We start from the raw sequence: 10,222 nt of genomic DNA, 5'->3' as shown, positions 1-10,222 counted from the left end.
TCTTTTTTTTTTTTAATTGTCTAAGACTCCCTATAAGATCCAGAAGTAGAGTTGTGAGTAAAGCTGATGCTTGGGGTTTCCAGCATGCTAAATGCTTATTTAATTTTGCTTTAATATCTCTGAAGAAGAGCCATAACGTCTAGGAAAGGGTGCGGGTCCAACGTGCTCGTGAGGATCATCATCTCCTGCGTGGTCCGACACTCATACACATCCCTTAGATCTTTAACAGGACTTTGGGGATTTTGGGGGGGCAAATTTCTGCCACTGACAAATCTAACATCAACAGCTAGACCTCCTTGGGGGCACCCAAGAGTCATCCATGCAGGAAGGGAGTCACCAACCTCACGATGGTAGCCGCCCATTTATGATCAACCCGCCCACCCCTTTTTTTCCCTTGGGTTACATTGCATTAAAAGGGGGCAGAGCTTGGATCACACAGGCCCAGTCACCATCTTGATTATTTTTACCACCCCTTGTGGACACCCTTGATGAGAAGGGCCTTTCAAACATTCCTTTTTGCCCAAGCCTTAGAGTTTAAGAGTCCTTTCTGGTGGTGATTCGAATCCTTCGAACAGTTGAGAATGAATGTTGAATGGAATCTTCAAGGTTTTATGGGCCTTGAGTCCTAATAGGGGAATGGATGAGAAAGAATTTTTTCAGATGTCAATAGACCAAGATGCATAATTTTGTGGGTACCAAGGAAAGTGCCTGCAAGCATTTATAAACATAGGAGCACAGGTTTCCTAAACTTAATTCAAACCATCATGAGATCTTTCCCAGAAAGGGCAGGGGAGCGGGGGGAAAGAAAATTCAACAGAAAGACCTGCAGTGGTCCATTCCTATAAACAAATAAGGTGGTTAGCAAGAATACCAGTAGGATTGCTGGTTTCGAGAGAAAAAACCATATTAAAAAAAATAACATGAAAAAAGACATATCTATCCATTCTTGGGGCGTGGGAATGAAGACATTGCTGCCAGCTACCTAACACTGGTGTTTCTTCCTGTGCTCTCTGCCTCCTGTAGTAAGAACATATAGTTCCATCCCATTCAAAGATGGAAAGTTTTTAGTGGCCCAGAGATGTTGTTTAGTTCAATGGGACTGAGCCGTGGCTTGAAGAGACAGCCTTTTGGGGTGTGGTTTCCTAAACCACAGGCAAGCTACATTTTTTAAAAGTCAGGCTCAACTTCCAGCAAATGTTAGAAGCACCTCAATGACTTGGTCTTGCATACTGTATAACTCCCACGGTGAGTTCATTAGTTTAAATGAGTAGGTAGGGATGAATGAAGGCAGACATTGCATTTCCTGTTTCCCCACTGTCGTTAGCAACCAAGCTGCTTGAAAACAATGGTTCCCTGGCCTTCTGATTTTAAATGCTACCCTGGATCTATCTGTATTCTTTAGTCTTCCCAAAGGAGTTCATGTACAAACACATGCAAAGGAGTCAATAAAACAAAAACCCCACCCACCGCCTGCAGTGTTTCATTCTCAGGATGTGTTTTCTGCTTCTGCCTCTGGAAATGTGCACGCCCGTACAATGCTACAGTGGACTTCCTCTGGAGTGATGGAGAGGATAAGGTTGAAGTGAACAGAACCATTGCGTTGGGTTGTTTCTCAACCAGAACCTAAGCATAGTGGTGGAGGCCACATCAATGTAACAGCAGCAGAGAGGCGAGAGAAGGTGTGAGCAAGGAAAGGATCTTCTGGACATGGACCAACCAACCAATTCAGGGTTATCTTTGTTCCTCTTCCCAACTTTCTCCCCATGGTCCATCTGTATCTGCTGTAAAGATATCCCAGCCCCCTCTAGAAACTGGTTGGGTAATGTGTGGGTTCACACGGGAGTCTCAACAGAAGTAGGCTAGGTGGAAGTATGATTGAAGGAGTGTCTGAGGACATGACCTGTAAACAGAAGTCTTCAGAAGCCAACTTGGGGTTTACAGCCTTGATTTTTGAATAGGAGTGATTGTCTGGGGGAGAGAAGAACAATTACTGGGTGCCTGAGAGAATGGATTGGGGGAGGATAGAAAAGATATTTATTAATTAGAGTGATGCCATCCTTGACTGATAGATTATGTATCATCAAATCAGTGTTGGCTCTTAGCGACCACATAGATTTTTCTCCATGACAGTCTGTCCCTAATCTGGTCTTCCAGATCTTCTAATGGTGCTCCCATTGCCACTGTAACTGAGTCAGTCCATCTTGCTGCTGGTCGTCCTCTTCCTCTCTTTCCTCCCACCTTTCCCAGCATTAGAGCCAGAGAGCTGGGTCTTCACATAATGTGTCCAAAATGGGATAATTTGAGCCTGGCCATTTGTGCCTCGAGGGAGAACTCTGGTTTGATTTTTTTTGATGATCCATGGTATTCTCAGGAGTCTTCTCCAACCCCAAAGTTCAAAGGTGTCAGTACTCTTTCTATCCTATGACAATGAGTTTTATATCTCTCTTGCCCTATCCTATCCCCCAAAGAAGTGCAGAACTTTCCTCTAGATATGAATATATTTTTCATCCTCCTATTTTAATGCTCAGGAGGCAATTTGCTGTAGTGGTTAAGGCACCAGGTGACCAGGTGGTATCTTCTGTTAGGCCAGCTCATACGTCTTTGTACATATAATAGTCACATAATGCAACTAAAGAATCAGATTGGTGTAGTGGTTAAGGCAGCAGGCAAGAAACTGGAAGACCATGAGTTCTAGTCCTGCCTAGGCACGAAGCCAGCTGGGTGACCTTGGGCCAGTCCCTCTCTCTCAGCCCTAGGAAGACGAAGGCCTGGGCAAACCACTTCCAAAAAACCTTGCCAAGAAAACTATAGGGACTGGTCCAGGCAGCTGCTAGGAGTCAACACTGACTTGAAGGCACCAAGATGATGATGATGATGGTGATGACGACGATGATGTTCCAGGGAAATAAATCATGATCATGTTCTAGTCAGAGGCAGACTCATTTTCACTAGCTTCATTTTATGGCTTTAAGCCTAAAAGTTCTTTATGACAGAACTTCGTTGATTTCAGAAAAGCCAAGCTTTGTCAGATTTGGTTAGTCCTTGGAGGGGAGACCACTAGAAAGTCCCAGGGCTATAGATCAGTCTGCGAGGTCAAAAAACATCCTTACAGGAGGCAGTGACAAATCATGTCAAAGAACTGGATGAAGCTGCTGATGTAAATCCTAGGAATCAGATTCAGTTCAAGGGAATCTTTATTTTTTAAAGGTTTCTGATGAACTGGATTTTTGGAGAAATTGAGGCTAATGCAAAAGATATTAGCTGAGACTTGATACACTTCCATGCATTTCAAAAAGTAGGATTGTCTTTAAAAAAAGAAGAAGAAGATTTAAGATACATTTGAGATCTGCAGGTAGAAGAAGAATTTGCATTCAAGTCAGCCATTTAAGCTGCAAGGTAAAATTTGAGAGCTTTGATTGATGAACAGCAAAGTTATGTGATACCATAACAAGGAACAAATTTATGATGGCTTAATCCTAGATGGATCCAGGTAGATATCTTCAGTCGGCATATCTGATTAATTTGAAATAAATGAAATGGCCTCTGGAATGCATATTGGGAACCAAATGTTCCAATTTGAAATGTGTTATTATTTTCAGCAATGGGTAGTATGCTGATTAAATACAATAAACATAATTCTAAATAATAGTCATATTATGGAAGCTTATGGAAGTCTACTCAGAAATGTGTAAGTGACTGTAGCTTTAATATGATAAGATAACAAATTTGGCGAGGAGGAGGAGGAGGAGGAGGAGGAGAAGGAAGGAAGGAAGGAAGGAAGGAAGGAAGGAAGGAAGGAAGGAAGGAAGGAAGGAAGGAAGGAAGGAAGGAAGGAAGGAAGGAAGGAAGGAAGCTTCTGAAGGCATACAAGCCATTGATTTTGATCCATTAATAGTAGGTTTTGTCTCTCTGTATAAATGATGAGTGAAGACTATGAAAGGATGGCACAAATGATTGGTAACTGGCTGACACACGGTTTAAAATGGAAGATGGTTTTTTATGTTTTTTATGCTATTGTTTGTTTGTGTTTGTTGTAAAAAATAAAAAATTTATTTAAAAAAAATAGTAGGTTTTGTCTCTTCATAGAACAGATTAACTGGAGAAGGGAGTAAGCAGTTGAGAAAGGAAGGGAAACTTTATGAATCCAATGCTTCCCCTTGCTACATCCCAGAATAATCATCAAGAATTGGATGAGATGCCAGAAGAGGGGGAAGGGTTTATTCTTTGCACCCTATGGATTTCAATTCCCAAAATCCCAGCAATGGTTATGTTGGCTGGGGAACTTTGGAGCTGAAGACTACATATCTGAACAGCTTCCAGGTTGGGAAAGCTGCTCTACTCTGCAGACATTAAGAGGAGATGGAGGGTGCTAATAGGTCTTCCCAGGACAGTTACATGCTTGAGGAGGTCCTGGGGATGGAAGATTCAGCTTTCTCTCCATACTGTCTGGAATCAATCTCAGAAAAATGGTGACAGCATGTCTGTGTCCTTCTGGGCAGCCTTTCAAAACTTTCTGATCCCTATTCAGGAGAAGGAAGCATGCTGTGTGACAGGTCCCTAATGCCAAAGCAAGAAAAGGTGGTGGAGCAGCAACACTACTTTATAACTGCTTGGTCAAAAGGTAGCTTTTACTGATGCAACATCTCTTTACATTTGTGCTGGATAGCATCATTGCTATTCCTGATACATAACAGGACTACACAACTACTCTTGAAAAGAGAAGATTTGATCTGTGGGGCAGAGGCAGATAGAAACATGTTATGCTTCTCATTCTTCTCAAGGGGGGGACCAATCAAGGTTTTGGGGGGAAAGGGATGACCAAAAGCAGCCTTTCCCTGGTATTACAGGGCCAACTGCAAGGAACCCAGCAAGATTCTGAAGAAGATTTAGAGGTAACATGAGACCCAGGATATCTAGATTCAGAGGTACTCCTCAAGAACCTCTTTGGTATAAGGGCACTCAGATTCAGAAAACATCTTTCTGGACTTCTCATGGTTTCTGAACTTTCCCAGATAGGGCTTTTATTCTAAAGTGGGAAGCAAGCAGCGGTGTAGAGATGGCCTTCCCATGTTATTTAAGACCTCTATTGAGCACTGATATGGGCTGGAACAACAGTTTTCTTTCCAAAAGTTGGCCCAGCTTGGAAAACTCCTGTGAAGAGCTCTCCATGGTCCTGATGTTGCCAATGCTGTGTCATCTGCCATAAATTCCTAGTTGCTTGTATGAGAATTCTTGGTCAGGCTAAGCTAGTGTTTCTCAACCTTGGCAACTTTAAGATGAGTGGACTTCAATGCCCAGAATCCCCCAACCAGCATGGCTGGCTGGGGAATTCTGGGCGTTGAAATCCACTCATCTTAAAGTTGCCAAGGTTGAGAAACATTGGGCTAAGCACACCTGTATCCACTCCACAGCCTTGCTGTTCATTGTCATCCTTTGAGTAAAGAGCAATGAATGAATGATGGGACCCTCGATTTTGCAAGTCAATTACCCTGTTATTTAAATGAGCTATGTGTCCCATTAGAAGACAATTAACAATTAGATATATGGCTTTCACTCTTATTATTTCTCACTATTTCCTGCCACCATCACTATCCTGAATTTCAACTATAGTTAGAATAGTTATGAACCAGTTCAGTTATGGACTTGAATAATGAGTGTGTTAATTCTGAAATGACCAGGATGGGGAGAAGGGCATTGGCCTTCCAGGGCCAAAAGAATGGCTATCTAGGGGTCATCTGTGGGGGTCTGTAGTCAAAAAAGTCTAGATGATGACTGCAGCCAAGTGATCGAAGTCTTGCCCCTTTTCTTCATGCCTCGCATATTGTTGCATGTGGTCCCATAGATCTCTTTCCATGTTCCATTTACACTAGAAGATCATAGATGACAATTACCCATTTTTAAATGTTGTCCTGGGCTTCTTAAAGGATTTTTAACCCACCTCTCCCCAGCCTATCAGGGAAACCACACCAACTGATGAGATTATTTGTCAATGAGCAAAAGAAGAACGTAAGAAGAGGCCACCTTTCTCAAACCAAGACTGTCTTTCTGGTATCATCATCTCTAAGGTTTTTGTGAGGGATCAGAGCAGAAGAGGCTATTTTGCTCATGTCTTGGATGGCCACCAGGGAATGGTTTGAATCATAAACATGCATTCCTCACACACCAGAGGAATCTCTCTCAATTCAACTCAAAGGCTGATGAAATAATAATAATAATAATAATAATAATAATAATAATAATAATGGAATTTTGCCCTGCATTAGAACAAGCATTACATCAAAGATATGTGAGGTCCTTATTCGCCCCTATTCTGCCCTGGTGAGACCACACCTGGAATACTTTTATGCTCCCAGGCACATTTCCAGAAAGTTATTGACAGATTAGGACAGATTTGGAGGAGGGCAACCAAGATGATCCACAGACTTGTTGAGGACATGTCCTTTGAGGACAGGGTGAAGGAACTTGAGATGTTCAGTTCCAACACGGAGTCTTGTAAGATATCTTCAGGTATATAAAGGGAAGCTATAAAGAAGATGGTCAAAAACCATTGTCCATTGCTACAGAAACTAGGACCAGAAATAAGAAGTGTATGTTGCAGCTCCTCAAATATAAGGAAAAACATCTTGAAGGTAAGATCTGTAGAACAGTGGAACAGTCTATCTGTGAAGGCTGTGGGTTCTCTGTCTCTGGAGATTTTCATGAAGAGACTTGACAGTGCTCTTTTGAGAAAGTTGTAACTGGTTTTCCTGCACATTGCAAAAGATTGGACTAGGTGAGCTTCATGGTCCCTCCCAACTCCACAATTCTGGAATTCTAAGATTCTTGTCTCAAGAACTGCAACCTTTCTGTTCATTTCCCATCAGCGACCTTCAGCATCTTCATAGCATCACCCAGCCAGCACTGCAGTAATATAAAGTCTGTAATTGTAATTTTGACAGAAGGGCAGTTGGAGAACTCTAGAAAATGCTATCAGTCACTAGTGGGGAAATGACCTAGAGATTAGCTATTGCCAACTTTTTCAACCTGGTATCCATACGATACTGTGACTCTCAATGTTTCCAGCCAACATGTGTGAACTCTAATCCAAAAAATCTGTCAGTCACCAGTTTGAGAAAAACAGGGCTACCTTCAAAAGCCATTGGCTATGTTCATGCTAAACCAGCCTTGGTGTCATCATGGCTAATTGAAGAAACCCGGATTGGCCAGGTTTACACAACATGCTGAACACGAATAAGGTATTATTTACAAAGCATGGTGGCTGGGTTTGTCCAATATGCAGTGCTATAAAATGTGCTGTTTTTCAGTAAATCAAAAGAATGCAGCCTATAAAGCGTGCATTATTTTAAAAAAAAAAACCTTACAGACATTCATTTGCAGAAACTCCATCGCCACTAAGCCACAAGAGAAAGCTGATTAGAGACCCAGCTTTTAAACAAAACAGCCTTGCACTGGAAAGTATCTGGGATTAAGAAGAATGGCACACAGACACACCCCAACCCTGCTCATGTCTTCTCTTTTTTCTTGAGTCTGTTGCTGTCAGCTGCTCCTGCAACAGAAGCAGGTTGTGGGCTGGGTGGAATGAGATTTCTCTGGCCTCTGAACATCAGGATCATCCGTTGTGGAGGAACTGCAGACCTCTCCTGTCCCAGAGCTGGCTTCCAGCCAGGCCATTTTCAGTTGCAAGAAATCCAAATGGCTCCTGGGTCTTCAAGTAACAGCAAGCTGGCTGGGTGCCCTGCTCCACCCCTGTCCGCAGAGAACGTTGCTTGCAGGGACTGTCTGCCCAGAGAAGCTGAGGACACTGCAAAGAGGAGTGTGTGTGTGTGTGTGTGTGTGGTGTGTGTCTTTTAATCTCTCTCCCTCGCTCTCTCCTGCTGAAAGATTCTTTTTCTGTTTGTCTGACTCAAAGCTCAAACTGCCATTCCCCGGATCTGCTTGAAACACCGGACGTCCCTTGGAGCTTCTTGGCTGTCAAACGTTGTGGGTAAGAGAGGGCGAACTTTGCCCGCCCAGAGGGGGAAGGGGGTTGTGATATGGGGCTCAGGGAAAGGACAGGCTCACCTCTGCAGTGGGGGGGGGGGTGCTTTGAAGCTTAACTTTCCATCGACTGAGTTTATGGCAGCACACAGCACCTTGGTGTTTGTATTCCTTAAACAAACAAGTGGGTTGGGGCCTCGGTCTTCACAGGCTGGCTAGGGGCTGTTTCACCCACTACAGTGTACAGGCTGAAGTTTGGCTTGGCAAGCATGGGCACACTGATGGGGTGGGGACTCCAGTCTGTCTTTTAGTCCTCTCTTCTACCAGGCCAAAGGACCTTTCTGTGTCATCCATCACAAAAGGTCACCAAGGCAAAGTGGTGTTTCCAGGTCTAGGATAATGTCCTTTGTCGTGGAAGATGAGTTGGCAGAAGCAAGAAGAACCTCTGTGACTCAGCATTTAGACCATGCCCCCATCTTGGGACTAACTATGAACTGCATCGCTCAGAGCTGAACCATCTGGCCTAATTTTTAGTCTTTTCTTGATTCTTTTCCCTCCCTGATTTTGTTTTAACGTCTTGAAGAGTTCTGGGAGACTCTAAGGCATGCGCCCAATTTAGGATCATTTGGGTGGGTCCTAATGGATTTTGAATTCTTATTTTTTCCTCCCAAGGACCAACCAATAGACCATGTTACTGCTGCTTGGTGCGCGTGCCTTCGAGTCGGTGTTGACTCCTGGCAACTGCCTAGACAAGTCCCTGCAGTTTTCTTAGCAAGGTTTTTCAGAAATGGTTTGCCCTGGCCTGCTTCTTCCTAGGGCTGAGAGAGAGGGACTGGCCCAAGGTCACCGAGCTGGCTTTGTGCCTAAGGTGGGACTAGAACTCACCGTCTCCTGGTTTCTAGCCTGCTGCCTTAACCACTACGCTCTCCAGTTGCTTTATGTGACTATTATATGTACAAAGAAGGATGAGCTGGCCTAACAGAAGATACCACACCCTAAACCCAAATCAACAAAACTTAGTTTCTGGGCTTGCGCAACAGATGTTATCCAAATAAATAAACTGTTTTATGGTTTAACACAATGGCCTGATTCACACACCATGCAAAGACGGTGGCTGGGGTCCCAAAATGTCCTTACCTGCACGTGACTCACACCACTTCTAGCCTTGTGCATACCTATCTGGGGTACAGCAAGGTGGACAATATGCCCCAGATCATAAGCTGCAAACAGTATCATTTATTTATGCTTACTTCTGTCCTTTGGAAGTAGAAGTCGATGCAGAGAATGAACAGCTGGTTCTCTTCTTAGTTTGTCTGCACATCAGCAACAGCCCAGTGAGGTTGGTTGAAGGCTAAGAGGGAGGGACCCCCTTGAATCACTCTAGGAGCTCCATTACTGAAGGGCCGAGCTTCTTGCATGTATCCAGCCAGTTGTGCTTGACTTAGTAAACCCTGGTTAAGTCAACCATGTACCCTCTGTCACCATTGCTGGACCCAGCTTAATACAAAAGGCTATTGTCCTTGTAAGGGTAAAATGAGATTGCAGATAAAGAAGTCAATCCTTCCTCTTAATAATCACATGAGACAGCAATTCCTCATTTTTGGTTGCCTTTTCTAGATGCATTGAATTACAACTCCCATAATTCCCAGCTGGCACGTTCCAATAATTCCACTGTTTGCAATGTGAGTGCAGGCTCCTTCTCCTAGATCTATGGATTTCAGGTCCCTCAACCTTCAGCAATGGCCATGGTGGGTCAAGAACTCAAGGGAGCTGCAGTCCCCACATTTGGGTGATGGTAGTCCTCCATACCAGCTCATTACCGCCACTGTAGACTGAATGGTTTCAAAACAAACTGCCCTAATTCTGGATTTCTGGCCAGAGGGAAGGTGTGGGGCACTTATACAGGCTGGCACCCATCAAAGGAAAGAACCAAGCAGACTGTAATGGTGAGAAGTATGAACAAGCAGAACCAGCTTTTTATGCCATTCCTGTCAAGACAGACAGGTGTGAGTGTGGTTGTGCCAGGTAAATAATTGTTGAGCAATTTAAAATATACTTGGATGTAACCTGAGTGTTAGTTGTCTGGGCAGAGCTATTCAGAAGCCTAAATTCCTATAAAACAACCTTGCCTCGTGTTGGGTTTCAACTATTGAATATTATAGACATTCCCAAAGACACAAGAAGTTTTTTTTAAAAAAATCACTGCAATCTTCAGGTTTCAAGGACAGCAGCTAGTTGACCTTGG

General features: G+C 43.5%; 1 protein-coding gene across 1 annotated transcript in view; it reads left to right on the top strand.

The window, feature by feature from the left end:
* Positions 1–7,826: 7,826 nt before the first annotated feature.
* The window catches only part of HSPB8 (heat shock protein family B (small) member 8), a 28,576-nt gene continuing 26,180 nt past the window's right edge, over positions 7,827–10,222 (top strand). The window contains exon 1 of the mRNA XM_088143226.1: positions 7,827–7,984. The gene's annotated coding sequence lies outside the window, so the exon portion shown is untranslated. The remainder of the gene's footprint in view (positions 7,985–10,222) is intronic.

Source organism: Python bivittatus, unplaced genomic scaffold, assembly GCF_059951505.1.
Source record: "Python bivittatus isolate LINGU-HERP-01145 unplaced genomic scaffold, Pbiv_v1 ctg000280_np1212, whole genome shotgun sequence".
Classification (NCBI taxonomy): Eukaryota; Metazoa; Chordata; class Lepidosauria; order Squamata; family Pythonidae; genus Python; species Python bivittatus.
The sequence above is the reverse complement of the archived record's forward strand: the minus strand, read 5'-3'. Positions and strand labels throughout refer to the sequence as shown.